This window comes from Aegilops tauschii, unplaced genomic scaffold (genome assembly GCF_002575655.3).
Source record: "Aegilops tauschii subsp. strangulata cultivar AL8/78 unplaced genomic scaffold, Aet v6.0 ptg000469l_obj, whole genome shotgun sequence".
NCBI lineage: Eukaryota > Viridiplantae > Streptophyta > Magnoliopsida > Poales > Poaceae > Aegilops > Aegilops tauschii.
The window spans coordinates 1-16,743 of record NW_027332710.1 but is presented as its reverse complement, the minus strand read 5'-3'; the positions used below and the strand labels follow the sequence as shown (position 1 = coordinate 16,743).

At 35.8% G+C, this 16,743-nt stretch overlaps 2 non-coding genes across 2 annotated transcripts; both read left to right on the top strand.

The window, feature by feature from the left end:
- Positions 1-941: 941 nt before the first annotated feature.
- Positions 942-1,015, top strand: TRNAP-UGG (transfer RNA proline (anticodon UGG)). The gene has a single exon. It is a non-coding gene; the product is annotated as a tRNA-Pro (tRNA).
- Positions 1,016-1,154: 139 nt separating this feature from the next.
- TRNAW-CCA (transfer RNA tryptophan (anticodon CCA)) lies at positions 1,155-1,228 on the top strand. Its single transcript has one exon. It is a non-coding gene; the product is annotated as a tRNA-Trp (tRNA).
- The last annotated feature ends 15,515 nt before the right edge of the window (positions 1,229-16,743 follow it).

Here is a 16,743-nt window from a genome sequence, read left to right as displayed (position 1 = left end):
TGGCCATGAACCTCCTTTTCTTTTTGGATTGACTTAACTTAATTCTTCTACTTATTCTTTTATTCTTCTATTTTGAATCCGAAGAAGAAGAATAAAATTCATTAGAATAATTTTTTTTTATTCTTAAATTAAGTAATAAAAAATAGAGAAATAATTAAAGAATACAATCCTTGTCGAATTAGCAAAGATTTTGGTTCGAAATCCTTTCATTTAATTAGCCAGCCCCACCTTTTCTATGCTCTGATTTCTGAGGCCTTATTTAGCTTGGGTACCCCTTTAAATTGAATTTCTATTTTCAAAAATGGGGTTTACAAAATTTTTAATGACTCTGAGGTTCAACCCAATCCATCTTTTCTTTCTTTTTCCTTCCGATACTAAAAAAAGATTGAAAAGGATCAAATTTTGTCATATCACGAAGAAATCTATCCCTCCCATAGCAATAACTAGAATTAAAAAAAAGGGAATGACAAAGCATCTGGGAATAAACGATTAATTTCTATCAATAAACCTGCTAAAGCACCAAACCATAGAGTACTTAGCACGGGTGCTACAGAGAGATATGTTTTTATATCCCGCATTGAAAATCCTCCTTCCTTGTTGGAATACATATATGATCATAAACTCTTGCCCAAGATTGTTATGCTATATATAAAATGAACCATATCGACGAAATTTTCCTATCCCTAAAAAAGAAAAAGATGACCCCTTCTTCCTATATTAGCAAGGAAAAGTAATCCTTCTTTTATAGGCGAAATTATATTGGATTTTATATGTATATAATTCCTTAATTATATGAGACCAAAAAGAAGAAATGACACGAGGGTTCTATATATAGATAGAGAAAGAAAGAAGAAGAAAATAGAAAGAAGAAGAAAATTATGATGTGGAAAAGAAGACAGGAATTGTGTACAATGGCATTGTACAACAATTTAATTTGGAAAAGGGATGTAGCGCAGCTTGGTAGCGCGTTTGTTTTGGGTACAAAATGTCACAGGTTCAAATCCTGTCATCCCTACCTATTACTTCTTTCTTCTTTATAGGCAGTAGCGACGAGATCAATTAAAGTAAAGTGGGTATAACTTGAATTTGTGGAGACTATACGTACGTGAGATACATTAGGAATAGAAAAAGATTTTCTTTTTGAATGAATGAAAGCGCTCTTAGTTCAGTTCGGTAGAACGCGGGTCTCCAAAACCCGATGTCGTAGGTTCAAATCCTACAGAGCGTGATTCCATCTATTTTATGTCGAAGCAGAGTAAAATAACTTAACAAAATTGAATTGTAACTCCAATTTCAATTTGACCTCCTCTCTGGTCTGGAGGAGGTCAATCAAAAAAAAATGACTCAATCAAAGATCCAACTGATCCCCACGCCTGTATTGCAAATACGCAGTCACGAATAATCCCGCTAAAGTAATAGGAATTAGGCCTAAGACGATTCCAAATAGAAAAACTTCAATCATTTCGATTTGTTCGAGGGGATAAAAAAAGAGGTACGATCTATCCCTAAATAGTACTCTAAATTATCCACGAATCTCAATGACCAAGAAAAGAATTCCTAATTAGTCTGGAAAAGAGTCGTAGAATGCCAGGAATCCCAAAGAAAGATTTTTCTTTTCTGAATTATAATTATTCAGTCAATTCAAATAAGGCGTATCTTGTTCAAGCCAATAAATAGAGCTGGGGTTATAGTTAAAGCAGCCAGTAGAAAACCAAAATAACTAGTTAAAGTAAGCATGAAAGAGTTAAATTCCATTTATTTTTTTTTACTACACTACATATGTTGGTAAAGCATTTACCTAAGTTATGGAAAATTCAGAATTCATCAGTTATTTTAGATAATACTAAAAAACAAGGTAGAGTAAGATACAGAAGTGTAAAAGAAAGTGGATTCATCAGATGATACATGAGTCCCTAATTCCGAATCAAGAGATTTGTTGTGGAATTTGTCAATTGAGTAAAGTAATAATATTAAGAACTAGATCATCTAACCCCATTGAATTTCATTTTTTCATTCAATTTTCAGGGAAATTTTTGAATAAGAGATAAATAAACAATTGAATTTGAAAAAAAAACTTCTTTCTATTTTGGATAATTTCTTTTTCAATAGGACCCTCGTTTTGGAGTGAACGATCGAATATTCCCCTATTCCTTCTTATTTTAACTGATTGTATTCCATATGGAATAAGAGGAGAACAAAAGCATTCCACGACCTGCCAAGGGGCTGTTAAAAAAAAAAAGAAAGCTCTTCCTTGAATTTACTTTATTTTTATTCCTTTTTCGAACTCCAACCAAAGTAGATTCGAAGACGAGTCACTTCAATTATCCTTTTAAGTTCTATTCTATCTTCTGTCTTTCCCTATTTCATCTCGTAAAGTTCCGCGCTCGCAGTTTGGTCAAGAAAGTTAGACCTAATCCAACAAACAATACAAGGATGAATTACGAATTATGAAAGGATAGATTTCACATATACTTGTCCTTGTATTGTGTCAGTATGAGAATATCCTTCCTAAATTATTTATCCAAACCTATTGATCATTAACTTAGATTTTCCCAAGATTTTGGCTGCTATTCCGAATTACTCTATATATTCCGAAGCCAATGAAAAGTAAGTAGAACCTACAAAAATGGGGTTTTCTATTGATGCCTTGAATAACATATAGCTTACCTATAGACAAAAAAAATAAAAAAGTAATTATGTTTCGGAACCAGGCAAAACCAGATTGCTGTGCCATAGGAAGGATAGCTATACTAATTCGGTATACTCAAAATACACCTTTGGTACAAAATTGACAATCTCACAAGGATGAAATATCAGTAATTTTCTATTTACTGGTCGATCCCATCTTTTACGGAATCAATTCCTTTTTTGAATGTACAAAAATTTTGGGAGTTCAGCATGTCTGGAAGCACGGGAGAACGTTCTTTTGCTGATATTATTACCAGTATTCGATACTGGGTTATTCATAGCATTACTATACCTTCCCTATTCATTGCGGGTTGGTTATTTGTCAGTACGGGTTTAGCTTATGACGTGTTTGGAAGTCCTAGGCCAAACGAGTATTTCACGGAAAGCCGACAAGGAATTCCGTTAATAACCGACCGTTTTGATTCTTTAGAACAACTCGATGAATTTAGTAGATCCTTTTAGGAGGCCCTCAATGACCATAGATCGAACCTATCCTATTTTTACAGTGCGATGGCTGGCTATTCACGGACTAGCTGTACCTACTGTTTTTTTCTTGGGATCAATATCAGCAATGCAGTTCATCCAACGATAAAACAAATTCCAACTATAGAACTATGACACAATCAAACCCGAATGAACAAAATGTTGAATTGAATCGTACCAGTCTATACTGGGGTTTATTACTCATTTTTGTACTTGCTGTTTTATTTTCCAATTACTTCTTCAATTGAGAGAAAGAAAGAGACTAATAAGAATTCTCTTATCCCATTTGGAAGGATACCATCCTTATAACTACCCATGACTGTTTTTGTCTCTAGCATGACCAATTGATAAAATGTGGAGGAAAGTAGGGGAAATGGCCGATACTACTGGAAGAATTCCTCTTTGGCTGATAGGTACTGTAGCTGGTATTGCTGTGATTGGTTTAGTAGGTGTTTTCTTTTATGGTTCATATTCTGGATTGGGTTCATCTCTATAGTAATCGGAGGGACCAGATTGTAAACATGAAAAAGTAGGAGCTTAGCGGGTCCTTACCCCCCTTTATCTGATTAGAGCGGAAAGGACCCGCGGAATTTTTACTCTTATAACGCGAATTGAATCTATTCGATTCACTCTTATGAAGCAACAAGAAAAAGAGATCACTCGAGGATCCAATATCTTATTCCACGAAGGAAGTATCCTGAAAATCCTTGATTTAGTTTCGAGTAATAAACTAATAAAACCTTAATCAAAACTATTCAACTAGCCTAAAAATAAAAAAAACCTTCAATGGAAGAGTTTACTTTTTTTTTGCAAAATTTCTGTAAATTTGAAGTTGAACTTAATTAAACAAGCCAAGCAATTTGCTCACAATCACAAGAAATTTTTCCCCCGCCATATTTTCTTCCCCTCTGTTTGTCCACTACCTCGGCTAAACCTAAGCAAAAGAAAAAGAGGTCCAAGAGACAGACCCGAATAAAGAAGAAATAGTAATCTTTGACGAATTAGGAAGAAAAAGGATTCTTATTTTGATACAAGAAGAATCGGCACAAGAAAAAGCCTTTTTCTTGTGCCGAATAGACGATTAAGAAGACCTGCAATCCCTCCGAAAAGGAAGAAATTTTAATTTTATTGTTCTCGCCTTTGCCTTGGATTCTCTTCTTTTGCATGGGATATAAATAAGGAATTCCAGACATCTCATAAACAAAAAGCAGTCTAAACAAAAAAAGGATTTCCAAAATAGATCATAGATAATTCTAGCAATTGCCAATAAATCGAGGCTTTTTACCAACTTGATGGTAAGAAATCCCGGGACCTAGAAATTCATTTCGTACAATTGAACCTTTTCAAACTGTTTCTTTTTGAGAACCAAAAAAACTTGTGCCAAAATAACGGATGCGAAGAAGAACAAAAGGCCTTGGACACGTAATGGATCCTGAAGCACGATTTCTGCGTCCCCCTGACCAAAACCTCCCACATTAGGATTGCTTGTTAATGGTTGATCAAGCTTGATGGATTCCCCCTCTGAAACAAGAAGTTCTGGTCCGGGAGGTATAATATCAATCACTTGGCGTCCATCTGATGCATCAACTATGGATATTTCATACCCCCCCTTTTCTTTACGTAGTATTTTTCTTACTATACCTGTTGACGTAGCATTATAGACTGTATTGTTACTCTTGCTACCATCAGGATAGATCTGTCCTCTTCCTCGGTTTCCCCCTACATATATGGGATATTTTAAGAAATGAGCATCTTTCTTCGTAGCAGGATCAGGGGAAAGAATGGGAAAGACAATTTCACTATATTTCTTACCGGGAACAGGGCCTATCACAAGAATGTTTTTTTTATCGGGACGATAACTCTGAAAAGCAAGATTTCCTATCTTTTCTTTTAACTCAGGGGAAATACGATCGGGCGGCGCTAATTCGAATCCCTCGGGCAAAATAAGAACAGCACCTACATTCAACCCTCCCTTTTTTCCATTAGCAAGAACTTGTTTCAATTGCATATCATAAGGAATTCGAAGAACTGCTTCAAATACAGTATCGGGAAGCACAGCTTGGGGAACTTCAATATCGACGGGCTTGCTAGCTAAATGGCAATTGGCACATACAATTCGTCCAGTTGCTTCTCGTGGGTTTTCATAACCCTGCTGCGCAAAAATGGGATATGCATTTGAAATAGATGTCCGAGTTATTACGTATATCATGATCGCTACAGAAATCGATCGAGTTATCTGTTCCTTTACCCAAGAAAAAGTATTTCTATTTTCCATGTCCAATCGCAGATCCCAGAATTTCTACAATAAATTAGATAGGTAGCTAAGCTAATCTAGTTCCCTATACACGAATCTGTTGTCATTCTACTGCAACAGTTGTACTGCAATGATGAATACCTTAAAGTAGGTATAAATAGAAAGAATTTTGCTAAAATGGAAAAGGGCTTTCTTTCTAAAAAAAGATGCTTGCTAATTTGATTAATATTAATATCGGGAGATCAAATGAATTTATGCTTCACTAATTGAATGATAAATGACTACAAGCGAAGGAGATAGACGATTTAAACAAAAAAAGACCCAAAATTTCAAACATGTATCTAGAATTACTGGAAAACTACAAACAAAAATAGTGAAAATAAGCTCGTTAGGAGCCCATCCAAAATCGTTGTAGACCCAACGAATTACTAGTTCCCAACCACGGGTGGAGTGAAATCCAACAAAAAAATCAGTAACTAAAAGAATAAAAAAAGCTTTTATTGAGTCATTTAAATTATAGAAGAATTCCTGAACCCAAGAATTCAAAATGACAAGTTCCTCTTTACCCAGAAAAAAAGAACCACTTAGAATAGCCAAACAGATTATATTTGTCGAGAAATGCAAAATGGTATGGAGATGATCCTCATTATTTATTTTGACCCATTGTATTATTTCCTTGTGTATTCCTGTAGGAGGTTTTTGTACATGTGTCTTTAGTTTCCCTTTTATCATCTCGTCCAAGAGAGAAAGTTCTTCTAATTCTATGAATCTTTCTAGAATCCTTTTCTCTTGAATATCAGTTAAGAGAGTTTCGGATTGCCTGGTATTCCACCAATTCTTAATCCAAAGTTCCAGACATTTGTTAAATGAGGAAGAGACCCCCCAAGGCAAAAGTACGATAAATACAAGATATAGTAAAGAAGGCAATGCTTTCTTTTTTTTCATTTTTGATCCGTAAATGGAGTTGTTAATGAATATGCTTCATTCGCTGACTCTATTCCATTCCCTGACTCTATATGATGATATTTCTATTTCATGATATTTCTATTTCTTTGAAGCAAAAACTATATAGGTTTGATACCCTGTATCTATTCTTCTTTTTTGTATATTAGTTAGTAGTGGAATTTCAGTGCATTGGGTTCTTTCTTAGATCTAGATGGAATGAAATAGTGAAATAGAATAAAAAAAAAGCCCTTTCGGATGAAAAAAGAAGAATAGTATGCGATATATCTCACTTGGATAAAAAAAAATTAAAAGCAAATTTCTCTTATCCTCGTTTGTTCCTTCCTTTAGATAAATACTTAAAAATCCCCTTACAATAACAAATCCAATTTAGAAGGGACTTCCTCCCCGTGTTGAGAAAACTTTTCTTCTTCCAATTCTTCTTTTCTTCATTCAACTCAGTTCAAAAAAGATACCTCAAAATACTTCAATTGGTACGCGCAAGAAATAGGCCAATTCGGCAGCTTTTTGTTCAATTTCTCGTGGAGTAAAAAATTGATCATCAGTACGAGTCAAGGGAATGATCCCCTGGCCCCGGATTTCCATATAAAGAATACGACGAGGATAAAGACCCTCTTTAACCTGAATTCTAATTGATTGGATATCCCGCATAAGGAATCGAAGGAAGACGCGACGTTTTATTCCAGGGAATCCCCAACGAAAAATGCACACTATTCCCTCTTTTCTATCGAATCGGTCATAACCACTACCTACATTCCACAAAATAGTACACCACAAGTAGGAGCTAATGAATAGGCCTGCGATTCCGTAGAAAGACATCACGACCCCCTGCGGAAAAAAAAGAATTTCTTGAGATGGAAGTATAGATATAATATTCTTACCAAGATAACTGGAAATCCCAACCGATAAGAATCCTAGTGAACCTAGAAAAAGAATACAGGCCCAGAAAAAATTACCCCTTTTTCGAGAACCTTTTAGAAGTTCTACCCATATGTGTTCTGATCGCCAATTCATATTAGATATACTAAATCCAGCAGCGGTCGATTGAAATTGAGAGAATAAGCTAAATAATTTTGACTTTACTTTTTTTGATTCTGAAATCGCCTTCAGCAACTAGTACTCCTGTGAAATAATAGGTTAGATACATTGACTTTCTATTCAAAAAATATTCGTTGATTCAATTAAAATAAATAAAATAAAACTCGCTATACCTGGCTCTGCATATTCATGCATTTATGCTCGTAGCCTATATCCGCATCCATAACCGTTTTTCATTTGTGTGTAGAAAGTGTGTGTAGAAAAAGCCACATACCCTACCATATTATATTACTTACACTAAAAAATACTAGACAATCTTATTTTTTTGCACATAAAGAAATAAAGAAGTCATTGCAATTGCCGGAAATACTAAGCCTACTAAAGGCACGAAAATAGAAGGTAAGTTTAAATCCGTCATGGAATAGGTGTCTCAATTCAAATTTACTATTTCTATCTAGTCGAAAAATATCTTAAGATTCTTATGATATAATTAAGTATATCTATTATAAGGAATATTGACTATTGTATTGTATTTTTTATTTTTAGTTTGAAAAATATTCTGTAAAAAAAATGAAAGGATAATAAGAAAATTCCAAAAAAGGAGAACTAATTAAAAAGATTTTATTTTGATTTTCCCATCCTCATGGCCTTTCTATCTTTCTAATCTAATTTGAAATTGGATTCAAAAGAAAGCGGTTAGAATTTACTTCCTGCATACATACTTCTCTAGAAGCGCATACAATTGATAATACTATATTTTATTATTTTATTATTTTATTTGTATTTCTTTATTGTATTATACCTTAATATATATATTCTAGATATATAGAATAGACGAATCTCGATTTGTCAAGTCTCATGATCATATCATGATCTATTTTTATTCGGCTCAATCTTTTTTTTTTCTAAAAAAGATTGAGCCGAGTTTAATTGCAATCAATTAGAAGAATAAAGAAGAATTACTGCATTTCATAACTGATTTTTTTCTCTTTTTATTTCGTTTCTTTTTTATTTATACCTTCTTTATCTTTAGTTTTATCTAGTTAATCAATAGTATCTACCGGCTCGAACTCGAATTTGATCGCCTTCCATACTTCACAAGCTGCGGCTAGTTCAGGACTCCATTTGCAAGCTGCTCGGATAATTTCATTACCTTCGCGAGCAAGATCGCGCCCTTCGTTACGAGCTTGTACACAGGCTTCTAAAGCCACTCGATTAGCTGCTGCACCAGGTGCATTTCCCCAAGGATGTCCTAAAGTTCCTCCACCAAATTGTAATACAGAATCGTCCCCAAAGATTTCGGTCAGAGCTGGCATATGCCAAACATGAATACCACCTGAAGCTACCGGTATAACACCTGGCATGGATACCCAGTCCTGAGTGAAAAAGATACCGCGAGCACGATCTTTTTCAATAAAATCATCGCGCAATAAATCAACAAAACCTAAAGTCATTTCGCGTTCCCCTTCTAACTTACCTACTACTGTACCGGAGTGGATATGATCTCCCCCAGACATACGCAATGCTTTAGCTAATACACGGAAATGCATACCATGATTTTTCTGTCTATCAATAACTGCATGCATTGCACGGTGAATGTGAAGAAGTAGGCCATTGTCGCGGCAATAATGAGCCAAAGTAGTATTTGCGGTGAATCCCCCAGTTAAGTAGTCATGCATTACAATAGGAACCCCTAATTCTCTTGCAAATACAGCTCTCTTAATCATTTCTTCACATGTACCCGCAGTCGCATTCAAGTAATGCCCCTTGATTTCACCGGTTTCGGCCTGTGATTTATAAATAGCTTCGGCACAAAAGACAAAACGGTCTCTCCAGCGCATAAATGGTTGTGAGTTTACGTTTTCATCATCTTTGGTAAAATCAAGTCCACCACGTAGACACTCATAACACGCTCTACCATAATTTTTTGCGGATAATCCCAATTTTGGTTTAATAGTACATCCCAATAAAGGACGACCATACTTGTTCAACTTATCTCTTTCAACTTGGATACCATGAGGCGGGCCTTGGAAAGTTTTTGAATAAGTAGGGGGAATTCGTAGATCCTCCAAACGTAGAGCACGTAGGGCTTTGAAACCAAATACGTTACCTACAATGGAAGTAAACATGTTAGTAACGGAACCCTCTTCAAATAGGTCTAATGGATAAGCTACATAACAGATCCATTGGTTGTCTTCCCCAGCAACAGGCTCGATGTGATAGCATCGTCCTTTGTAACGATCAAGACTGGTAAGTCCATCAGTCCAAACAGTTGTCCATGTACCAGTAGAAGATTCGGCAGCTACTGCAGCCCCTGCTTCTTCGGGCGGAACCCCAGGCTGAGGACTTACTCGGAATGCTGCCAAGATATCAGTATCCTTAGTTTCATACTCTGGGGTGTAGTAAGTCAATTTATAATCTTTAACACCAGCTTGAAATCCAACACCTGCTTTAGTTTCTGTTTGTGGTGACATAAGTCCCTCCCTATAACTCTTGAATTAAGAATTCTCACAATAACAGGGTCTACTCGATGTTAATTAGGCGTAAATGAAACTTTAGAAAAAATCTCGTAAAACAAAAAAAAAGGATATTCAATTAATATAATATCAACTCATTAAAGAAAATTGAGGGCATGCTTAGGTTAATGAATATGTTTCATTCATATATAATGCGTACACCCTGTGTATGTTCTATCCTATAGGAATTCCACTATAGGAATTCGATAGGAATTGAGTTGTTGTTATGGTAAGTTAACACGGTTCGTTATTAAACCATGGATTTGATTTACCAAATCCATAATTATTGTATACTCTTTGATAGATATAGCGCAACCCAAATTAATTCCTAATCCTTATTTTACAAGTTCTTAATAGTTCTCTTTTCTTATTTTGAATGCAAATACCTAACTAAATACTAATAAAATTCTTTGTTGACAGCAATCTATGCTTCACAGTAGTATATATTTTGTATATCGAAGTCCTAGATAGGAAAGTAGAGTAGGCACAGATCCTCCACAAAAGGCAAAATGTATGTATATGAAAAAAAGATTGATTGAACTTTCCAACGGACTCATTCCATGAGTAAACGATTGAATGGGATTCGCTTGGGCAACGAAATCAAGTCCTGGTCCCCTTTTCTCTCTTATTGAATTAACTAATTCATTTCCTTTTTACTTTTGGATTTTTTTTGATTTGATTTGGCATTATTCAACAATAAAAAAAGAAAAATTTCGACAAATTCTTTTTTTTAATTATGTGATAATTATGAGAACCAATCCTACTACTTCTCCTCCCGGGGTTTCCACAATTGAAGAAAAAAGTACAGGTCGTATCGATCAAATTATTGGACCCGTGCTGGATGTCACTTTTCCCCCAGGCAAGTTACCTTATATTTATAACGCTTTGGTAGTCCAGAGTAGAGACACTGCCGATAAGCAAATTAATGTGACTTGTGAGGTACAACAATTATTAGGAAATAATCGAGTTAGAGCTGTAGCTATGAGTGCTACGGACGGGTTGATGAGAGGAATGGAAGTGATTGACACGGGAGCTCCTCTCAGTGTTCCGGTCGGTGGAGCTACTCTCGGACGAATTTTCACGTTCTTGGGGAGCCTGTTGACAATTTGGGTCCTGTAGATAGTAGTGCAACGTTCCCTATTCATAGATCTGCGCCTGCCTTTATCGAGTTAGATACGAAATTATCCATCTTTGAAACAGGTATTAAGGTCGTCGATCTTTTAGCTCCTTATCGACGTGGAGGAAAAATAGGACTATTTGGGGGGGCTGGAGTAGGTAAAACAGTACTGATCATGGAATTAATCAATAACATTGCTAAAGCTCATGGGGGCGTATCCGTATTCGGTGGAGTAGGGGGAACGGACTCGTGAAGGAAATGATCTTTATATGGAAATGAAGGAATCCGGAGTAATTAATGAAAAAATATTGAGGAATCAAAGGTAGCTCTAGTCTATGGCCAAATGAATGAACCACCGGGAGCTCGTATGAGAGTTGGTTTAACTGCCCTAACTATGGCGGAATATTTCCGAGATGTTAATAAGCAAGACGTGCTTTTATTTATCGATAATATCTTTCGTTTTGTTCAAGCAGGATCAGAGGTATCCGCTTTATTAGGGAGAATGCCCTCCGCAGTGGGTTATCAACCTACTCTTAGTACAGAAATGGGTTCTTTGCAAGAAAGAATTGCTTCTACTAAAAAGGGATCTATAACTTCGATTCAAGCAGTTTATGTACCTGCAGACGATTTGACCGACCCTGCCCCTGCCACAACATTTGCACATTTGGATGCTACTACCGTACTTTCCAGAGGATTAGCTTCCAAGGGTATTTATCCAGCAGTAGATCCTTTAGATTCAACCTCGACTATGTTACAGCCTCGGATCGTTGGCAACGAACATTATGAAACTGCGCAAAGAGTTAAGGAAACTTTACAACGTTACAAAGAACTTCAGGACATTATCGCAATTCTTGGCTTGGATGAATTATCGGAAGAGGATCGTTTAACTGTAGCAAGAGCAAGAAAAATTGAGCGTTTCTTATCACAACCGTTCTTTGTGGCAGAAGTTTTTTACTGGTTCTCCAGGAAAGTATGTTGCTCTTGCGGAAACTATTAGGGGATTTCAACTAATCCTTTCCGGAGAATTAGACGGCCTACCTGAACAGGCTTTTTATTTGGTGGGTAACATCGATGAAGCTAGCACGAAAGCTATAACCTTAGAAGAGGAGAACAAATCGAAGAAATGAAATTAAATCTTTATGTACTGACTCCTAAGCGAATTATTTGGGATTGTGAAGTGAAAGAAATCATTTTATCCACTAATAGTGGCCAAATTGGCGTATTACCAAACCACGCCCCCATTAACACAGCAGTAGATATGGGTCCTTTGAGAATACGCCTCCTCAACGACCAATGGTTAACAGCGGTTCTGTGGAGCGGTTTTGCGAGAATAGTTAATAATGAGATCATCATTTTAGGAAATGATGCGGAACTGGGTAGTGATATTGATCCGGAAGAAGCTCAAAAGGCACTTGAAATAGCCGAAGCTAACTTGAGTAAAGCTGAGGGTACGAAAGATTTGGTTGAAGCGAAGCTCGCTCTCAGACGAGCTAGGATACGAATCGAGGCTGTCAATTGGATTCCCCCATCCAATTGAAGACAATCCAGTGGTTTATAGTTGATACAAAGAAAAAGGGAAGAGGGGTAGAAAAAGTTATTAGATAGTGAAGCGAAGTAAGTCCAATGCTATCTAGTAATTTTTCTACCTACTTACCTACTATTGGATTTGAACCAATGACTCCCGCCGTATGAAAGCAATACTCTAACCACTGAGTTAAGTAGGCAATTTATCACCACAAAGGAAGACCCATTACTTCGATCGATTATATATTGAATCCCTTTTCTAAGCAATACCGCTCTGTTATTGGTCTGTTATATACTAAATACTAAACTAAATACTAAACAGATACAGATCAAAGGGGTATCCTCTGGCATTAGAAAATATTCATCTTGACAAGAAATTATCTATATGTTAAGATATCTGTGATAAGGGCTATAGCTCAGTTCGGTAGAGCAACTCGTTTACACGTGCGCCAATGCTTTTCAAAGGAGCTTATTATGCAATGAACATAATCGATCTTATTGCAAAATCAATGTCTTACTTCATAGATTCGAGAGAATAGGAGAACAGTAGCCTGACAAACAGTCGGTTCAGTCCGATTCAGGTGCCAATTCAGGTGCCTAATCAAATAGAACCCTTATGGATTTGCTAGTTGATAAGGTAAATATCCAGCCCACTAAATGCTAGGCGTAATGAGGATAAGGGCCTCCAAAAAACTTCTTTTCGTTCTATGAACTTTAAGGTGTATGAAGTCTCATAGTTAACTCTTGCAGTGGAACGATAGAGACTCCATTTCACTTAGGTTGATTTAATTTAGACCGGAGGCAGACCTAAGTCAAGGTAATCCTCCTTTGAAACACTTTGGTATTGCTCCTAGATAGATCATAATACAAAAAATCAATCAGAGCACAGGGAGCCATCTCATTATCTTTCCGTAAAGAAAAACTATGGTGGACTAACTGATCTTTAAATCAGTTTATGAAAGAGCCCAATGCAAAAAAATGCATGTTGGGTCTTTGAAACAGTTCAAATCATTTCGATAATAATCCGTTTGATCTGTTTTACCGAGAAGGTCTACGGTTCGAATCCGTATAGCCCTAATATGCCCTTTTTTAGATTTTAGGATCTCTATCCTATGTTTTCTTTAGTTTAGTATAGTTTTCATTTTCTCATTAGTATTTGTTTATAGACTGGATAGGCGCCTGCGACATAGAATAGAGATAAAAGCATTACCAAAGGCTCATTCATCGAAAATCAAAATCATACAGACAGGAAAAGAAAAACGAATTTCTATCAAATCAATAGAAGAAAGGATCCTTTCCCTGATTTGAATCCCGTCCTCCTTCAAATAGGATATCTCTAGACTTCCCTATAATAACTGCAATGATTTTATCCATTTTGCGAATTCCTACTTTGTTTTAAGTATATTTATTACTTTGTTTATAGATACATTATGTAAATTGATCAACTTTAAATGAAAAAATAAAGTAAAGAGTAAATAAGAAAACAGAATATTCTGTCTCATAGTTCTGAAATAGAGTTCTTTATTTTTATTTTATAGTATTACTTCTCATTAATTATACTGCATAGATTAGTCCTACTATCTTAATTAGGTTCTAATTTAGTAGTATTCTCATTTTTATTTAATAGTCTCTTATTATTTTATTATTAAATATTAAATAAAGGATAGAGCTATTCTTTTTTCTAGAGATTCTAGAGAAAGCGAGACAAAGTGAAACGAGAAAGTTTTCTTTATATAAGAATTAGATCTACATACACCATATCTAAATAGAATGGAAATCCAAAAGAAAGGGAGTTGGGATTCCATTGGATGAATCTTTAAAGAAGATGCAGCACAGAGGAAACAAAGGCTAAACTAAGCGCTTTGTTTGAACAAAAAAGATTCTTGTTTCACCGAGGAAAAGAGAGAAGTTCTGGATAAATTGACAATGCTGAATTGAATTGACTAATTTAAGTTCCGCCTATTCCACATTAATGGGAGTACATTATGTTTCTGCTTCACGAATATGATATTTTTTGGACATTTCTAATAATAGCAAGCCTTATTCCTATTTTGGCATTTTCGATTTCAGGACTTTTAGCCCCGGTTAGTGAAGGACCAGAGAAGCTTTCTAGTTATGAATCGGGTATAGAACCCATGGGAGGGGCTTGGGTACAATTCCGAATACGCTATTATATGTTTGCGCTCGTTTTTGTTGTTTTTGATGTGGAAACCGTCTTTCTATACCCTTGGGCAATGAGTTTCGACGTATTGGGTGTATCCGTTTTTATCGAAGCTTTGATTTCGTGCTTATCTTAGTTGTTGGTTTAGTTTATGCATGGCGAAAAGGAGCCTTGGAATGGTCTTAACTGAATATTTAGACAAAAAAAAAAGAAGGAAAAGATTCTATTGAGACAGTTATGAATTTGATTGAGTTTCCCTTACTTGACCAAACAAGTTCCAATTCTGTTATTTCAACTACACCAAATGATCTTTCGAATTGGTCAAGACTCTCCAGTTTATGGCCCCTTCTATACGGTACCAGTTGTTGTTTCATTGAATTTGCTTCATTAATAGGCTCACGATTCGACTTTGATCGTTATGGATTGGTACCAAGATCAAGTCCTAGGCAAGCAGACCTAATTTTAACAGCCGGTACGGTAACAATGAAAATGGCTCCCTCTTTAGTGAGATTATACGAGCAAATGCCTGAACCAAAATACGTCATTGCTATGGAGCCTGTACTATTACAGGGGGAATGTTCAGTACGGATTCCTATAGTACTGTTCGGGGAGTTGATAAGTTAATTCCTGTGGATGTCTACTTGCCGGGCTGCCCACCTAAACCGGAGGCAGTTATAGATGCCCTAACAAAACTTCGTAAGAAGATATCGCGAGAAATAGTTGAGGATCGAACTCTATCTCAAAATAAAAATAGATGTTTTACTACCAGTCACAAGCTTTATGTTAGGCGCAGTACTCATACAGGAACTTATGAGCAAGAATTGCTCTATCAATCACCATCTACATTAGATATATCTTCTGAAACTTTTTTCAAATCCAAAAGTTCAGTACCTTCCTACAAATTAGTGAATTAGGAGAGGGGCTCTTTTGTGTAGAAAAATAAAAAGCAGGGCAATCTTTCAAACTTGCATCCGAAATGTGAAATATTTATACAAAGAGGGAGAGATGAAGACAATGCAGCAGGGTTGGTTATCTAATTGGCTAGTCAAACATGAGGTGGTTCATAGATCTTTGGGCTTTGATCACCGAGGAATAGAGACTTTACAAATAAAAGCAGGGGATTGGGATTCCATTGCTGTCATTTTATATGTATATGGTTACAATTATTTACGCTCCCAATGTGCTTATGATGTAGCACCCGGTGGATCTTTAGCTAGCGTGTATCATCTTACGAGAATACAATATGGTATAGATAATCCAGAAGAAGTCTGCATAAAAGTCTTTGCCCAAAAGGATAATCCTAGAATTCCGTCTGTCTTCTGGATTTGGAGAAGTGCCGATTTTCAAGAACGCGAATCTTATGATATGGTGGGAATCTCTTATGATAATCATCCGCGCCTTAAACGTATCCTAATGCCTGAAAGTTGGATAGGCTGGCCCTTACGTAAGGATTATATAACCCCCAATTTTTATGAAATACAAGATGCTCATTGAATGATAAGAAATTCATGCTCACTTATACAACACAACTCCAGATTTTATTCAAGTCAAGGAATATTTTTAGGTTCTTTTCCTAGATGAAACGGAATACCTATTTATAATTAATTCTAATTATACAAAAGCATTCCAGATAGACTGAGCAAAAAAAGGGTTTCATTTGGATTCCCCTATTTTGAAAATCGCATATTAATTTCCTTCATATGAACAGAAAAATAGGATGACTCAAAGAAGTTCTCTACCAGGAACTTTGTACCGCGCACATTACTTAGCACAACTAGGAAAATAAGATAAGATAAAGATAAGCAAGACTAAAAAAATATTCGTCGGAATAGCGGAATACAAAATTAAGAAACGCAAAAAAATAAAGGGGAATCTCACCCCTTCTTTATCATAAAGAAAAGATATATTTTAAAACTTCTTTAAAAAGAAGTGCCTCTATATTTATATTATAGATTTATCCACTTAGATGAATAAATATTATTAATGAATATGTATCACA